The sequence below is a fragment of the Mobula birostris genome, chromosome 22, assembly GCF_030028105.1.
Source record: "Mobula birostris isolate sMobBir1 chromosome 22, sMobBir1.hap1, whole genome shotgun sequence".
Classification (NCBI taxonomy): domain Eukaryota; kingdom Metazoa; phylum Chordata; class Chondrichthyes; order Myliobatiformes; family Myliobatidae; genus Mobula; species Mobula birostris.
This window is the reverse complement of record NC_092391.1, coordinates 61646315-61665850: the sequence shown is the minus strand read 5'-3', so window position 1 is coordinate 61665850 and position 19536 is coordinate 61646315.

The following is a 19536-nucleotide window of genomic DNA, read 5'->3' as shown; positions in this document are numbered from 1 at the left end:
AATATTATCATGTTTTGCATTGTACTGTCATCACAAAGCTAACAATTTTCACCCCATATGCCCATGACATTAAAACTGATTCTGATGCACAGCCAGCTGGCAACGAAGTTGAAATAAATGTGAGTTGCATGCAGAGTAAGGATCCTCCCCGCCTTTGGCAATCAGATCTGGCCCAGTGAGATTTGGGAACTACTAAGGCTGAGGAGTTAGTTTGTACCTGAGAGCCAGTCAGCCTGTGAAGCATGCCGACACTCGCAGCCCACACACAGCTAGAGGGCTGGGTTCTCCAACCCAGAGGCTGTGTGAAGACTTAAACCACAATTTCCCACTTAGGACTGAAGAGATTTTGCAGATGCTGGAAATCTTGAGCAACACACGCAAAGTGCTCCAGAAACTCAGCTGGTCCTTCTATGGAGGAGAATAAACAATCATCGTTTTGGGCTGAGGACCATAAGACCATAAGACGTAGGAGCAGAATTAGGCTATTGGGCCCATTGAATCTGCTCTGTCAGTCTATCGCGGCTGATTTATTATCCCTTTCAACCCCCCGGAGAAGAAGCCAGAATGTGAAGGGGGGGGAAGAGTGAGAGGTGAGATCAGGTAGAAGGATGGGTTTGTGGGTGAGGGAGATGAAGTAAGAAGCTGCGAGATGAGTGGTGGAAGAGGTAAAGTGCTGAAGAAGGAAGAATCTGAGAGGAGAGGAAGAAAGGAAAGGAGGAGGGGAACCAGAGGGAAGTGTTGGGCAGGTTAGGTGAACAGATAAGCTGAGAGGAGAGCTGGGAATAGGAAATGGTAAAAGAGAAAAGGGTGAGAGGGGAGAAATTACCAGAAGTTAGAGAAATTGATGTTCATATTTAGGATAACTCCTTTAAACTATTCTCTAAGATAGCCAAAAATCAGTAGAGTCTCCACTCTATTATGGTTATTATTCTATAGATTTATTGAGAATGCCCACAAGAAAAGGAATCTCAAAGGTGTATATGGTGACATATATGTAGCTTGATACTAAATTCACTTTGAACTTTTAACTTTTTGTTTCTTTATTTGATTTTCAGTGCCAATTATAAACACAAGAGATTCTACAATGCTGGAAATCCAGAGTAAAGCACACAAAAAGCTGGAGGAATCCAGCAGGTCAGGAAACATATGTAAAGGGGAATGAAGAGCCAGTATTTGGCCCAAGGCCTTTCTTGTAATGAACTCTTCAGTTTTGTGTGGAGAGCCAGAGAGCGTTGGGCTCCAGGGTTTTTGGACACCTGAATTGGTTAATTGTTGTTTAACGAGAATCATTAATTGTTTAGAGTTCCTTGTGTTTTTTTTTGAGTGACTCACTCTTTTATAATGCAATCTCCCAGCACTCTCTGTTCAAACTTGTAGTTTATTTTGATAGGCTTGGGGATTCCGTATTACATGTATTAGTTAAGTGGATGCCTGATTAGTACTAATCGCGGGGTCCTAGTTTTGAGAATGTTACATCTCACGGTGTCGCTCGGTCGAGCCACTGATGTCCTTTTGGAATTATTATGAATAAACTTTCATCACTATCCCTACATTGGAGTTTGTCTTTCCTCCGCACTTGGATTCCAACATTGTCAGTGCACACCATGACACTCCACCTTATCTTCTTATTCTAGGTTCTTTATCCTTTCCTTCCAGTCCTGATTAAGGATTTTGGCCTGAAACATTGATTCTTTATTCTTGTCCATAGATGCTGCCTGACCTGCTGAGTTCCTACAGTATTTTTCGTGTGTTATTCCGTTCAGATTAGTTTATTGTTAGATACACCAGAACGCAATGAATTCCTTTGCTTATGGGAAGCTGACAGAGTAAACAGTGCACGCAGCAAAACAGTTGATAAACACAAGGATTGTCATCAGTGCAAAAACAATCGTGAAAAGGACAATGATGGAAAAACCGAGGGAGGTACAAGTCTGAGAATGTGACTGCACCACCAGCAAGAAAATCAGCATCACAGTCAGGTTTAATATCACCGGCATATGTCGTGTAGTTTGTTGTAATGCCGCAGTGGTACGGTGCTGTATTCTGGTGAGGTTAGAGTGGACTTCCTTATGGAGAACGCCCGTGCACGACTTTGTTTAATGTAGGGAGGCTGATGCACTGGGAGCTGCTATGTAGTCGCTGACAGATCAGAGTCAGGGTCCGATGGCATGGAGTGCAAGATGACCAGGACCCCTTCACTGCTGCCTCCTTCCTCCACCTTCTCTGACACAGTGATGTGTTAGCTTCTTCTGCCTTCTTCTCCAATTTAGGCTTGGTTGGATCGCTCTTTCTCTGGAACCTCTCTGTTGACCTTACTGCCAAGGATGGTCTTACCAGGAACCAAGCATATGATGGCTAAACTCTAGGTGACATCAACTCAGGATCTCAGGAATATGCAAGCCTCTCCAACACGACGAGGTGATAATCCTTAGAGAAAATTATTCGGACAGATTACATTGTCATGGGTGATCCCTCCAGGAGCTAAGCACTAGATAGCTGAATTCTAGACAGCATGATCTTGGGATCTCAGAAGATCACTAACCTCTTCACCATGACCAGTTGATAATCCCTGGAGAAGCTTATCTGAACAGATTTCTGCACCAGCCTCAACATAAATCATACAAAACTACACACAAATTGTACGAGAAAGAACACAATGAGCACCAAACAATCAAAAATCATTGAAATGCAAAGTGATCAAAGCATTATAATACAAGGTAGTGATTAAAGTTGTGCTAGTTGTTTCAAGAACTGAATTGTTCTTGAATCATCATCATCATTGTGTGCCATGCCATATGACATGAGTGATCACGGTCTTTGACCATGATTGTTCTTGACAAATTTTTCTACAGAAGTGGTTTGCCATTGCCTTCTGGGCAGTGACTTTACAAGACGGGTGAGCCCAGCCATTATCAGTACTCTTCAGAGATTGTCTACCTGACATCAGTGGTCACACAACCAGGACTTGTGATATACACCGCCTGCTCCCATGGCTTCACGTGACCCTGATCTGGTGGGTCTAAGCAGATGCTACACCTTGCCCAAGGGTGACCTGCAGGCTAGCAGAGGGAAGAAGTGCCTTACACCTCCTTTGGTAGAGACGTAACTCCATCTTGCCACCCAAGTCCATTATCTCCTTTATGAAGGTGTATTAGGAACTTTACTTCAATTATAAGATATTCCCATGGTATATAAGATCTTTCCATTGGGCAGATAAATATAGTGTAGGGAAGCATATGGTCATGCACTTTGGTAGAAGGAATAAAGGCAAAGACTATTTTCTAAATGGAGAGAAAATTCAATAATAAATCTGCAGTGGGACTTGGGAATCTTTGTGCAGGACTTGCTAAAGGTTAACTTGTAGGTTGAGTCAGTGGTGAGGAAGGCAAATGCAATGTTAGCATTCATTACTAGAGAACTAGAATGTAAGAGTAGGGATGTTATGCTCAAGCATTGGTCAGGTTGCTCTTGGAGTTTTGTGAGCAGATTTGGACCCCTTACCTAAGTAAAGATGCTCGGTTATTGCAAAGGGTCCAGAGGAGGTTCATGAGAATGATTCCAGGAATGCAAGGGTTAACATATGAGAAGCATTTAATGGCTCTAGGCCTGTACTCACTGGAGTTCAGAAGAATGAGGTGTGATCTCAATGAAACCTATTGAACATTGAAAGCCCTAGACAGAGTGGATGTGGAGATCAGAAGGCACAGCCTCAGAATAGAGGGACGTCCATTTAGAATAGATGAGAAGGAATTTCTTTCGCCAGAGGGTGGTGAATCTGTAGAATTCGTTACCACGGACAGATGTAGAGTATATTTAAAGAAGAGGTCGATAGGTTCTTGGTTAGTCAAGACATCAAAGGTTATTGGGGTGAAGGCATGAGAATGGGGTTGAGAGGGATAACAAATCAGCCAGGATGGAATGGCAGAGCAGACTCGATAGGCCAAATCGCCAAATTCTGCTGCTTAGTCTTATGGTATAACATGATAAATGTTTAAAATTTACTTGCAATATCTTGATATTAATATGGAGGAACTCAGTAGATCAGGCAGCAGGGTCTTGGCCCAAAACATTGACTGTTTATTCCTCTCCATAGATGCAGCCTGGCTTGCTGAGTTCCTCCACCATTTTGCATGTGTTGTTCTGGATTTCCAGCATCTGCAGATTCTCTTATTTTCATAATTTATTGCAAAGGGAGTTATGCAATTAACTCCAGCTTTGCTTTGGCATTACCTGATAATCGAGGACAGTGTATTTCTCCAGAGTTAGATACTGGAATTGAATTTAAGAACATTGCCCTAAAACAAAATTGGGTGGTGGGGTGGAGATACATCTCTACCAAAGGAGTGTAAAGTGCTCCTACCCTCCACTACCCTTAAGCAAGGTGTAGCACCTAATTAACCCGCGATTAGGGTCATGTGAAGCCATGGGAGCAGATTGTGGATGGTTGCATGAGCAGCTGGTGCATATCACAAGTCCTGGTTATGTGACCATTGACACCAGGCAGACAATCTCTGAGGAGTATTGATAATGGCTGGGGTCACCTGTCTTGTAAAGACACTGCCCAGAAGGCAGCAACGACAAACCACTTCTGTAGAAAAAATTAGCCAAGAACAATCATGGCCATGGAAAGAGCAACAGTGTGAAGGGGTCTTCCCCACAGACAACCATCCGTCATGTGGTAGACAGATTAAAGGCAGATAGAAGACCATGATCACCCATGTCATACAACATGGCACATAATGATGATGAATATGATCAGTGAATAAACCTGTCACATCTCATCCACTCAACGCCAACAGCCCCATTTACTCAGCTTGTTTTGCTGGCAAGTTACTGAAAGTTATGAGTTCCCAGCTGAGTCAGAGGCACTTTACAACGCCATCCCACTCTGCAGCTTTACGGAAGGGAAGGGATTCTGTTGTGCCACGATGGGCAGGTCTATTACTGTGCAAGTTATGTTAGACTCGGAAAGCCAGGCGGCTTCTTAATATTTAACTTGTCTTCACCACAGGTAGAGAGCTTTTTATGACCTGTGATGTATGGGTTGAGAAACCAAATACCAGATAGATTACAGTTACCAAGAGCCTAGAGAGTGTTAAAATTAGTTATGGACAGTGTCCAGATTAAGCACAAGTCTGACCCACACTTACTGTCAGAGAGCTATATATCAATGCTCATCAGGACTGGTATATTTATCCAAGCCAAGAGAATCAAGACAATTGTCCTGTGTTGGAAATAAAGACTAATTGCACTTCCTTTTATACATAATAGAGTGGTTAAAGAAGGCTTATGGAATGCTTGTTTTTATTAGTTGAGATATTGAGTTCAAAAGTCAAGAGGTTATGTTGCAACTTTATAAAATTGGTCAGGCCATATCTGGAGTATTGTGTACAGTTCTGGTCACCCCACTATAGGAAGGATGTTCAGTTCAGTTCAGTTTTCATTTATTGTCATTTAGAAATGCATGCATTAAAAAATGATACAACGTTCCTCCAGAATGATATCACAAGAAAACACAGGAAAACCAAGACTATAACTGACAAAACCACATAATTATAACATATAGTTACAACAATGCAAAACAATACCATAATTTGATAAAGAGCAGACCATGGGCACGTCAAAAGAAAGTCTCAAAGTCCCGATAGACTCATCATCTCACGCAGGCGGCAGAAGGGAGGAACTCTCCCTGCCGTGAACCTCCAAGCGCCATTGGAAGTACCTGACCGCAGCAGACTCTGAGTCCATCTGAAAACTTCGAGTCTCCGACCAGCCCCTCCGACACAGCCTCTCTGAGCACCATCCTCTGCCGAGCGCTTCAACCCTGCCCCGGCCTCTGAACAACAAGCAAAGCCGAGGACTTGGGGCCTTCTCCCCTGGAGATTCTGGACCACACAGTAGCAGCAGCAGCAAAGCAGGCATTTCAGAATTTTCACCAGATTTTCCTCCGTGCTCTCACGTCTGTCTCCATCAAATCAGGATTGTGCATGGCACCCTACTTGACAAGTAACAGACATCACCACCGGAGTGGCATTAGTGAGTGTACAGAAGAGGTTTACCAGGATGCTGCCTGGTTTAGAGGGTATATGCTATTACAAGAGTCTGGATAAACTTGGGTTGTTTTCTCTGGAGTGCCGGAGACTGAGGGGAGATCTGATAGAGGTTTGGAAGATTATGAGAGGCACTGATAGAGTAGAACAGTAATTCCTAGGCTTGAAATGTCCAATACCAGAGGGCATGCATTGAAGGTGAGAGGAGGTAGGTTCCAGGGGGATGTGAGGGATAACTTTTTTACTCAGAGGGTGGTGGATGCCTAGGAGGTGCTGCCTGGTATAGTGGTGGTAGAGGCAAATACATTGGAGGCTGTGTCTAGATAGACACATGAACGTGAGGAAGATGGAGGAATATGGACACTGTGTAGGTAGGAAGGATTCGTGTTTGTGGAGAGGGATGTGAGAAAGATGGAGGATTATGGACATTGTGTAGGTAGGAAGGATACGTGTTTGTGGAGAGGGATGTGAGGAAGATGGAGGATTATGGATACTGTGTGGGGAGGAAGGATTCGTGTTTGTGGAGAGGGATGTGAGGAAGATGGAGGATTATGGATACTGTGTGGGGAGGAAGGATTCGTGTTTGTGGAGAGGGATGCGAGGAAGATGGAGGATTATGGATACTGTGTGGGGAGGAAGGATACGCGTTTGTGGAGAAGGATGTGAGGAAGATGGAGGATTATGGACATTGTGTAGGTAGGAAGGATACGTGTTTGTGGAGAGGGATGTGAGGAAGATGGAGGATTATGGATACTGTGTGGGGAGGAAGGATACGTGTTTGTGGAGAGGGATGTGAGGAACATGGAGGGATATGGACATAAAGTTTAAATATTTTCCTTGAGATATGAGCACATTTTTAAACAAGGCACCAGGAAGGCTCCATTACCTGTTGTGTAATTCATATCGTGCTGATACTTTGTACACGCAAGGAAATACTTTGATGTGGAATCACTGTCATGCCAGAGACAGCAAATTGTGCACACCGAATTTCCACACATTATAGCCCACCTAGTATGTTATCAAAAGCTCTCCGTGTCTTTCTGGACACCAGACCTAACCAGTTTCCCTCCACCATCACTCTCCTCCGCCTAGTGGAACCTGTCCTCACTCTAAGTAATTTCTCCTTTGCCTCCTCCCACTTCCTTCAAATAAAAGGTGTCGCTATGGGCATTCAGATGGGTCCCAGCTATGCCTGCTTGTTTGTCGGTTATATGGAACAATCTATGTTCCAAGCCTACACTGGTGACCTACATCAACGACAACATTGGTGCTGCTTCCTGCATCCATACTGAACTCGTTGACTTCATCCACTTTGCCTCCAACTTCCACACTGCTCTCAAATTCACCTGGTCCACCTCCCTTCCCTTTTTCGATCTTACTGTCACTATCTCCAGAGACAGCTTATCCACCAATGACTATTACAAACCCACGGACTCTCACAGCTACCTGGACTACACCTCATCCCATTCTGCTATTTGTAAAGACACCATCCCTTTCTCTCAATTCCTCTGTCTCTGCCATATCTGGTCTCAGGATGAGGTTTTTCATTCTAGGACAAAGGAGATGTTGTCCTTTTTGAAAGAAAGGGGCTTCCCTTGTTCTACCATCAATGCTGCCTTCAACCGTATCTCCTCCATTTCACGCACGTCTGCTCTTACCCCATCTTTCCACCACTCTACCAGGGATAGGGTCCTCTTGTCCTCACCTACCAACCCAACAGCCTCCATGTCTAGCATATAAATCTCCGAAACTTCCGCCACCTCCAATGTGATCCCACCACCAAGCACATCTTTCCCTCCCCCTCACTTTCTGCTTTCCCCAGGAATCACTCCCTATGCAACTCCCTTGTCCATTCGTCCCTCCCCACTGATCTCCCTCCTTGCACTGATCCTCGCAAGCAGAACAAGTGCCACACCTGCCCCTACACCTTCTTCCTCACTACTATTCAGGGCTCCAAACAGTTCTTCCAGGTGAGGCGACACTTCACCTGTGAGTCTGTTGGGGTCATTTGCTGTATCCGGTGCTCACGGTGTGACCTTCGCCAGAACAAACGGAATCTCCCAGTGGCCGCCCATTTTAATTCCACTTCCCATTCCCATTTCCAATATGTCCATTCAGGGCCTCCTCCACTGTTGTGATGAGGCCACACTTAGGATGGAGGAACAACATATCCCGATGGGTAGCCTCTAACCTGATGGCATGAACATTGACTTCTCAAACTTCTGGTAATGCCCCCCACCTCTTCCCACTCCTTCACCAGTCCCCGTCCCCTTTTCCCTCTCTCACCTTATCTCCATGCTGGCCCATTGGCTCCCTCTGGTGCTCCTCCCCCCTTTTGCTTTCTTCCATGGCCTTCTGTCTCTTTCACCAATCAACTTCCCAGCTCTTCACTTCATACCTCCCCCTTCACCGATCACCTTGTGTTTCTCTCTCCCCTACCCCACTTTTTAAATCTACTCCTCAGCTTCTTTTCTCCAGTCCTGCCGAAGGGTTTCGGCCCGAAACGTCAACTGCCTTTTTTTTATAGATGCTGCCTGGCCTGCTGAGTGCCTCTAACATTTTGTCTGTGTTGCAGAGAAGAAAATTTTAGCCAGTGTTGAATTAAGATGCAGAATTGTTAATTTTCCAGCATTTTCTTGATAGTTTAACTTTCCAATGTTTACTTGTATTTTTCTATAATATGACCATAAGGCAAAACAGTAGGATTAAGCTATTCAGCCCATCGACTCTGCTCTGCTATTCTGTCATGGCTGTTTTTTTTCCCCCCTCAATCCCATTTTCCTGCCTTTAATCTTTGTAACTCCCATAACCTCTGACCCACTGTCTAATCAAAAATATATCTACCTCCACTTTAAATATACCTAATAACTTGGCCTCCACAGCCATCTGTGGCAACGAATTGCACAGATTCACCACCTCTGGTGTAAGAAATTCCTCCTCATCTCTGTTCTAATGGTGCGTTACTTGTCTCTGCACGGATCTGAGACTGCGGCCTGCAACTAACAGGCCTCTGAATCATTTTCGTGAACTTCAGTTCTAAATGCTCTTTCCTTTCATTGTTTGTATAATTTGTTTTTTCTTCTCTCTACACATCGGTGTTCGACTGTCTTCTTTTGTTTTAATGGCTTCTATTGGGGTTATTTGTCTTGTGGCTACCTGTAAGGTAAAATCTCAAGGTCATATAAAGTATTATAAAATATACTTTGAACTTTAACATTGAGTGACCCATGGCCCTAGACTCCATCACCATAGGAAACATCCTCTCCACATCCACTCTACCCAGACCTTTCAATGTTCAAAATCATAATCACCTACGTATGTGTCGCTACTCTGTAGACTTCCCAGTCATTGTCGTACAGTTGCTTTTCTATTTCTCTTGCAGCTTCTTAGTTTTTCTGTAGCAGATGTCACGCCTCTTGAATCTGGCTAATTTATAGAGTCATGAAGATGTACAGCACAGAAACAGGCCTTTCAGCCCATCTAGTCCATGCTGAACCATTTAAACTGCCTACTGCCATCACCCTGCACCTGGACCATAGCCCTCCACACCCCTACCATCCATGTACCTAACCAAACTTTTCTTAAATGTTGAAATCAAGCTCACATGCATACTTGTGCTGACAGCTCATTCCACACTCTCACCACCCTCTGAGTGAAGAAGTTTCCTCTCATGTTCCCCTAAACCCTTCGCCTTTCACCCTTAATCCATGACCTCTATTTACAGTGCCACCCAACTTTAGTAGATAAGGCCTACTTGCATTTGCTTATCTTATACAACTTCAACATAAGATCCCATCTCCTGTACTGATGTATGAAGCTTTCTTTACGATCCTTGTTATCTCTGGAAACCTGTTTATCTCCAGCCCAAGTATGAGATGACTTAGATTTCTTTTTTTTTTGTCTTTCCGTTGATCGTCCTTTGCTCTAGTAACACTTAATAAATGGCTGCAACCACCAAGTTTTACACAGAACATGGAACAGTCCAGGCCCTTCAGCTCACAATATTCTGCCAATCTTTTATCCTGCTCCAAGATCAATCTAAAGCTCAAACACCAGGAAATCTGCAGATGCCAGAAATTCAAGCAACACACATAAAAGATGCTGGTGAACGCAGCAGGCCAGGCAGCATCGATAGGAAGAGGTACAGTCGATGTTTCGTCTCAGGACGACGTTTCGTTTCAGGACGAAGGGTCTCAGCCCGAAATGTCGAGTGTACCTCTTCCTATAGATGCTGCCTGGCCTGAAGCGTTCACCAGCATTTTTTTGTGTGTGTTGCTTCAAACTAAAGCTTCTCTCCCATAGCCTCCATTTGTCTTTTGTCTATGTGCTCATCAAAGAATCTCTCAAATGTCCCTCAGGAATCTACCCCTACATCACCTCTGCCATTGTGTTCCATATACCTACCATTCTCTGCAAAAAACCTACCGCTGACATCCCCCTAAACTTTCCTCCAATCACCTTAAAATTATGTCCCCTCATATTGGGGTGTATGGGGTGTCCAGGGAGGGGAAGCACCTCTGGTGAAGGGGCTTGTCATGTCCATTCTGGGGCAGCTCTTGCACCTTTGGTCCCCACTGGACACTCAGCTCTCACCTGTGGCTCCAAGTAGCTGTTTGGCTCTGACAGTAGACACACCCCGGTACACCGTTTCGACAGGCGGGCTAAACCAGGGGAGGGTAGCCAGTGGACCTCATACCCCAGTGAGATAGGGTTCCAGCATGCAAAGTCATTCCAGCAGACTGGGTGAGTGAGATCTACAGTGAGATCCAACAGCCAGTAAGTTAGTACTACAACCCTCCTTGGAAAGCGAGGAGCATGACAAGGCATAGATGTCATGGACATCCACTGGAACCAAGGAAGACTGGTTTGTGACGCGTGTTTGTACCACTGGACCCGGGCTTCTGAGGTCGAGAGAGTGGAACTGCCCCATTGCAATGGCTTTTCCACTTTAAAAACTCCCCCACACAGGTTTCCTGTCATTGTCAGATATGACAAACAACCAGCACCCTGGGAAAGAGTCTCTGTCTCTCCACTTGATCGATGCCTCTTATCACCTTGTGCTTCATTCTTGACTGCTGAAGAATCTCCGGGTCAATATCATCAGGTCCCACATGAGAATCCCAGTGACTGCTCCTCAAGATAATGCCACACCTCCACTACATCGATCACAAGAAGGTGTTGGATCTGGAGGCGATGTTGTCCAAAAGACTCTTCGGAAGCCAAGAATGAGGCACAGACATTGTGGCTACAGGATCCCTGCAGCATCTGGTGACCCTGTGATTTCTGTCTCGGAGGTTCTCAAGACGGTGAACGTTCACAAGGAAGCAGGCCCTGAAAACCTATGCGAGCCAACTGGCCTGGTGCTCAAAGACATTTTCAATCTGTCATTGCTAACAATTATACCATTAGCCAAAAAGAGCAGTGTGAACTGCCTTAACAGCTATTGACCAGTTATACTCACATCTACGGTGATGAAATGCTTTGAAAGATTAGTTATGACTAGAATTAACTCCTGCCTCAGCAAACACCTGGACCCACTGTAATTTGCCTATCGCCACAATAGATCTACAGCAGACGCAATCTCAATGGCTCTTCACACGGCTTGGATCACCTAGACAACACAAACACCTCTGTCGGGATGCTGTTTACTAACCACAGCTCAGCGTTTAACACGATCATTCCTACAGTTCTGATCAAAAAGCTACAGAACCTGGGCCCTTGTACCTCCCTCTGCAGCTGGATCCTCAACTTCCTAACCAGAAGACAACAATCTGTGCAGATTGGAAACAACATCTAAACCTTACTGATAGACTGCTCTGGCACATCTCAGAGGTGCGTGCTTAGCCCACTGCTCTACTCTCTCTACACCCATGACTGAGTGTCTAGGCGCAGCTCAAAGGCCATCTATACATTTGATGATGATACAACTATTGATTGCAGAATTTCAGATTGCGTACAGGAGTGAGACATATCAGCTTACTGAGTCGCGTCACAGCAACAACCTTGAACTCAGCATCAGTAAGACCAAAGAATTGTTTGTGTACTTCAGGAAGAGTAAGTCGAGAGAACTCACACCAGTCCTTATCGAGGGATCAGAAGTGGAGAAAGTGAGCAATTTCAAGTTCCTGGGTGTCAATATCTCTGAGGGTCTATCCTGGGCCCAACATACTGATGCAGCTACAAAGGAGGCACAACAGTGGCTATATTTCATTTGGCGTTTGAGGAGAATTGGTACGTCACAAAAGACACATGCCAATTTCTACAGAAGTGCCATGGAGAGCAGTCTAACTGGCTGTGTCACTGTCTGGTATGGGTGGAGGGGCTACTGCTCAGGATCAAAATAAGCTGCAGGGAGTTGTGAACTCAGTCAGCTCCATCGTGGTCACCAGCCTCTGCAGTATCCAGAAAATCTTCAAGGAGTGATGTCTCAGGAGGGTGGCGTCCATCATTAAGGACCCCCATCACCCAGGACATGCCCCCTTCTCATTGTTACCATCAGGAAGGAGGTACAGGAGCCTGAAGACACACACCCAGTGATTCAGGAACAGCTGTCCAATTTCTAAATGGATATTGAGCCATGAACACTACGTCAGTACTTTGTTATTTCTATTTTACACTACTTATTTAATTTAACTATTTAATATATATATATTTTTCTATTATTCTGGATTGCAGAGTACCTCTGCCACAATAACAACAAATTTCATGACATATGGCGATGATATTAGACCTGATGTGATTCTGATACTGAAGGTCATAACTATGAAATAATGGTAAAGCACAGTTAGCAGGGAACTAACTGTCTGTAGCCATTCAGCCCATTGAGTTACTCTGCCATTCCATCATGGCTGATTTATTTTCCTTCTAAATCAGGGGCTTCAAACATTCAAGATTCCATAGAACCCCTTAGAAGAAAAATATCAATGTGCACAAAAAAAAACAAATCGTGCAAACAGTAATAAAGATGAACATAAAGTGCAGAATATAAAACACAAAGTCAATAAAGTGCAGGCATATTCAGCTCAGTTCAGTTCAGTTCAATCTGTGTTGCTGTTATCTGCAGGCTGCCCAGTCAAGATCGTCTAAAACAGCAACAAAAAAAAAGGAGCGTCCAGAAACTAGAAACACATCATAACGTGAACGACAGAGTCCAATCCACAAACCGCTTACATTAAACTTTACCCAAGACCCAGAACTGCAGCACAGTCTGGCAGCATCGAGGGAGAGAGAGGGGGACCACTTGAATGCAGGGACCTTCCTCTGGGAGCAGCAAGTGAGTGGGAGGGCGAGACCAGCACACACAGGCTCCTCCTCAACCTTTGTTATGCCATGGAGAAAGGAGTCCATGGCTGCCAGGCTGGGAGCTGCTGCTCTCAGTCCATTCTCACGCTTTCTCCCCAAATAAGACCATAAGATATAGGAGCAGAAGTAGGCCATTCAGCCCATCGAGTCTGCTCCTCCATTCAATCACGGATTGATCCAATTCTTCCAGTCATTCCCACTCCCCTGCCTTCTCCCCATACCGTTTGATGCCCTGGCTAATCAAGAACCTATCCATCTCTGCCTTAAATACACCCAATGACTTGGGCTCCACAGCCGCTCGTGGCAACAAATTCCACAGATTTACCACCCTCTAACTAAAGTAATTTCTCTGCATCTCTGTTCTGAGTGGATGTCCTTCAATCCCGAAGTCATGCCCTCTTGTCCTGGACTCCCCTACCACGGGAAATAACTTTGATTTAGGTCCCATTCTTAGTCAAGAAGCTCTCAACCCCCACTTTAAATACTGTATACTGTACCCAATGACTTGGTCTCTACAGACATCTGTGCCAATGAATGCCACAGATTCACCATAACCTCTGGCTAAAGAAGTTCTTTCTCATCTCTGTTCTAACCAACTCACTCTAACCAAGAACCTGTCTCTTGGTCTTTCTTTTGACTGAGAAGTGAATCAAACTGGATGGATAGGGGAAATCAACTGATAAGAACAACGTGTGAAAGAACAAGGACATTCTTGATTTACATTGCCTTGACACAGGCTCACAGACAGTGAAACTACAGAAGTACGGAACTACAGTGCACATACGTATCTATAGCTCAGGTGCCAGAGGCTCTTGCACAGCACTGTATTTGTCAATGTGGAGCGGAGAGCGAGTTTGTAAATCCGGTGGGGACAAAGGATGTTGGGAATGTTGAGGGTGAAATGCCGTGGGAGGGGTGTGGGACTGGTGGCAGAGAAGGAGTGCTGGAGTGGGGGTATGGTGTGGGTGCAGACACGCCCAGCCCTGAGACCCCGGGCAAGGCCATTTGATTCCAAACAATTGGTTTATTGATCATTACAGAATGTCTCTCTGGTGCTTCCCGCTCCCTCCCCTCTCCCTTCCCCCTTTCCCAACCATGAGACCGTAAGACAGAGGAGCAGAATTAGAAGTTCTTGTGCAAAACTCACAGAAGATTAATCCATCGAGCCTGCTCACCATTCCATCGTGTCTGATCCCGGATCCCACTCAACCTCATACACCTGCCTTCTCACCGTATCCTTTGATGCCCTGACCGATCAGGAAACTATCAATTTCCGCCTTAAATATACCCACAGACTTGGCCTCCACCGCACTCTGTGGCAGAGCATTCCACAGATTCACTACTCTGGCTAAAAAATAATTCTTCTTACCTCTGTTTTAAAAGGTTTCCCCTCAATGTTGAGGCTGTGCCCTCTGGCTCTGGATACCCCCGCCATAAGAAACATCATCTGCACATCCACCCTATCCAGTCCTTTCAACATTCGACAGGTTTCAATGAGATCCCCCCACTTTCTTCTAAATTCCAGTGAGTACAGGCCTAAAGCTGCCAAATGGTCCTCATATGTTAACCCCTTCACTCCCAGAATCATCTTCGTGAATCTCCTCTGGACTCTCTCCAATGACAACACATCCTTTCTGAGATATGGGGCCCAAAACTGTTGACAATACTCCAGTGTGGCCTGACTAGCATCTCCTGAAGCCTCAGCATTATCTCCTTGCTTTTATATTGATTTTTTTGCACTACCTTGCTTCTCATTTTTCTATATTCTATTTATGATTTATAATTTAAATTTTTAATATTTACTAATTTTAACTATTTTTAATATCTTTAATATTTAATATTTGTAATCCAGGGAGTGTGAAGCGCAGAATCAAATATTGCTGTGATGATTGTACGTTCTAGTACCAATTGCTTGGCAACAATAAAGTATAAAGTATATTCTACTCCCCCTGAAATAAATGTCAACGTTACATTTGCCTTCTTTACCACAGTCTAAACCTGTGAATTAATCTTCCGAGAGTTTTGCACAAGGACTCCTAAGACCTTCTGCACCTCTGATGTTTGAACCTTCTCCCCATTTAGATAATAGTCTGCACGATTGTTCCTTTTACCCAAATGCATTGTATTCCATTGTACACACTGTATTCCATCTGCCACATTTTTGCCCATTCTTCCAATTTGTCTAAGTCTTGCTGAAATTGCATTTCTTCCTCAGCACTACCTACCCCTCCACCTATCTTTGTATCATCCACAAACTTTGTCACAAAGCCATCAATTCCATTATCCAAATCTTTGACAAACAATGTGAAAAGTAACTGTCCCAATACTGATGCCCGAAGAAAACCACTAGTCCCTGGCAGCCAATCAGAAAAGATGCCCTTTATTCCCACTCACTGCCTTCTGCCTGTCAGCCATTCCTTTATCCATGCTAGTACCTTTCCTGTAGGCTACCCAGACAGAATATGAGGTGTTGCTCCTCCAACCTGAGTGACAGTAGAGGAGGCCGTGGTCTGACATGTCGGACTGGGAATGCGAAGTGGAATTAATATGGGTGGCCACTGGGAGATCCCGCTTTTTCTGACAGACGCAGCACAGGTGCTTGGCGAAGCAGGCCACACTCAGGCTGGAGGAGCAATACCTTCTATTCCATCTGGTAGCCTCCAACCTGATGACATAAACCTCAATTTCTCAAACTTCTGGTAATGACCCCCCCCCTCACCATTCCTCATTCCCATTTCCCTCTCTCCCTTATCTCCTTACCAGCCCATCGCCTCCCTCTGGTGCTTCTCCATCCTTTCTTTCTTCCATGGCCTTCTATTTTCTCCTATCAGACTCTCCCTTCTCCAGCCCTGTATTTCTTTCACCAACCAACTACCCAGCTCTTGACTTCACCCCTCTCTCCCCCCTCCTACCGCCTTGTGTTTCTTGCCTCCGCTCCCCCCACCTTCTTACTCTGACTCCTCGACTTTTTTTCCCAGTCCTGATGAAGGGTCTCGGCCCAAAACATCGGCTGTTTTCCCTTCCATAGTTGCTGCCTGGTGTGCTGAATTCCTCCAGCATTTTGTGTGTGTTGCTCAGATTTCCAGCATCTGCTGAATCTCTCTAACTCTATCTATACATACACACACACACACACACACACACACACACACATATATATATATATGCCTAAGACTTTTGTAGGTACACTACAAATTACTGCAAATCCACTGAACATTTAGAAACTAATAGGTGATTATACAAATGTGTAAGCAGACATAAAGAAAGTTAATCTACAAAAAAATAACAATTTAGACCCTAATCTAACAATGAACAGACAGCAGAGAAAGAGAAAGCTAATATTGCATAAGGAAGATAATAATTTCACAGTCATTATTATTGTTATGTGCCATGGGATATGACATCATCATTATATGCCATGTCATATGACATCATTATTATGTGCCCTGTTCTAGGACATCATCATGATGTACTATGTCATATGTGTAGGTGATCATGGTCTTTCCGTTACCATGATTGTTCTTAGCAAATTTTTTTGTTTGAAGTGGTTTGCCGTTGCCTTCTTCTGGGCAGTGTCTTTACAAGACGGGCGACCCCAGCCATTATCAACACTCTTCAGAGATCGTCTGCCTGGCATCAGTGGTCACATAACCAGACCTTGTGATCTGCACTGGATGCTGATACGACCATCCACCAGCTGCCCCCATGACTTCACGTGACCCTGATTGGGGGGTGGGGGGTCACTAAACAGGTGCTACACCTTGCCCAAGGGTGACCTACAGGCTAGCGGAAGGAATGAGTACCTTACAGCTCCTTTGGTAGAGACGTACCTCCACCCTGCTGCCAAAGTTCCACAGTACCGTGTGGAAAACAGCAGCTCGGGCTTCCAATTCAAGTGCCCAAGTTGGAGAAATAGTGGCAGCAAGGTTTTAATGACAGGAGGTGAAATTTGCTGCCGCTGAGCCTATCCACGGTTATTGTTCAATGTACCTGCTTGCTTTCACATGGATTGTAGGAACCAGGTCTCTAACTTTACTGGAAATAAGCATAATTTCTGACAACCTCGTAGATTTAAGCTACTAACATCCAGTTTAATTACACTACTAAATCAATCTTAATTGGAACATTTACAGTGTTTCATTTCAGCATTAGTCTTTTGAAACAATTTTTTTTAATTTGCTGAACAATTTTCTATTCTCACAAGAAATGTGTCGGAATCAGAAACAAGTTTACTGTATAGTCATAGAGAAGCACAGCACAGGAACAGGCCCTTTGGCCCATCTAGTCCATGTCAAACCATTGAAACTGCCTCCTCCCATCACCCTGCACAGGACCATAGCCCTCCATACCTCTACCATCCACGAACCCATCCGAACTTCTGTTAAATGTTGAAAGTGAGCTTACATGCACCACTTGTGCTGCCAACTTGTTCCACACTCTCACCACCCTTTGAGTGAAGAAGTTTCCTCTCATCTTCACCTACATCACCAGTATAACTCGTGAAATTTGTTGTCTTTGCAGCAGTGGTACATTGTAAACATAATAATAGAGAAAAATACTGAATTACAGTGCTTGTATATACATAAAATAGTTAAATAAGTTGTGCAAAAAATAGAAATAAAAAAGTAGTGAGGTAGTGTTCACGGGTTCAATGTCCATTCAGAAATTGGATGGCAGAGGGGAAGAAGCTGTTCCTGAATCGTTGAGTGTGTGTCTTCAGGCTCCTGTACCTCCTCCCTGATGGTAACAACAAGAAGAGGGCATGTCCTGGGTGATGGGTGTTATTAATGATGGACGCTGCCTTTTTGAGGCATTGGTCCTTGAAGATGCCCTGGATACTACAAAGGCTAGTGCCCGTGATGGAGCTAACTGAGTTTACCCCTTTCCTGCCCTCATTCACAGGCCTCTAACCCGAGGATGGGACACCTCTAGGCTTCCAGGCCTCCAGTCTTTGGTCCCGAACTCTCAACTTTGCAAATATTGGGCCTCCAACCTCCAGTCTCCAGCCTGGACTCATCCTCTACTCTGGATTCACGGATATCCATCTTTGATATTTTGCGCTTTCTATCTCCTGACTGCTAAGCTCTGGTCTTCAGCCTTTGGTGCCCTCCGGATTTTGACGAGCTCTGGGTATCTACTCCAGGACTCAATGATCATGGGTTTGACCTCCAGGCCCCAAACCAACCCAACCTCTGGGATCATTGCCTTGACCATGAAGGGGCCTTGGTTTCGACCTCTGGACTGCTTCCAAAGAACCTATATAGGCTGACTTGAAGCAGGCCCCAGAGGAGATCATGAAGAATGAATTCGATGTTTGGATGGAAATCAAAGTGCCGTGCCAATTCAGCAAGGCTGAATCTGGGCAGTGGGGTCTAGGCCCCAGAGGGTATTGAGGCAATTAAACTGATGTTTGGACATCCAATTAGGTGTCAGGCTAGAATGAAAAAGTCATGGTGTTGGGGCCCAGGGCGAAGGACACTGCTCCATGAATCAGCTCCTCACTGAACTGTGGGACTCTGTGGGACTGTGGTTCTCTTTGTGGACTTTAGTTCAGAGTGCTATCTGCTTGCAAGATGTGTTTTTTTTCTCTCAGCACATTTGGTGTTTGATGGTCTTTTTTCTATATGGGTTCTTTTTGGCTTCTTTGTTTCATGGCTGCCTGTAGGAGATGAATCTCAAGGTTGTATAGTGTATACATACTTTGATAATAAAAATCATTTTGAACTTGGTACTTTGAAGGATTTAAGGATTCAGAACTCTATCTTCCCATTGCTAATCTCACTGATACGTACTGGAGCCTTGGTCCAGTCCTACGAAAAGCCCCTTCAGTCATGTCTTTAAATAACCAGCAAGTTGCCTCACACAAGCATCAAAGGCCTGTGGTGAATCAGAATGTAACTTCACACTCATACCAAACAGTTGAATCCAGGCCAATAGGAACATCCTTTGTGTATTAATATCCTCTGCATCTGTGAAAATACAGAGGCAGACAGATAAATCCATTTCCTCTCCTGGGGAGCCCAGAACAAAGGGTTCCCCAAACTCAAAATTAGAGCTGTGCCATTCAGGAGTAACAGCAGGAAGCTTTGTAAATGTAGGGAGGGTAGACATCTTCCCATCTCGCCGTCCCCACCTCTCTACAGCTTCATTAAAAGGTCAAAGCTGAAGATTGATAGAGGACTGT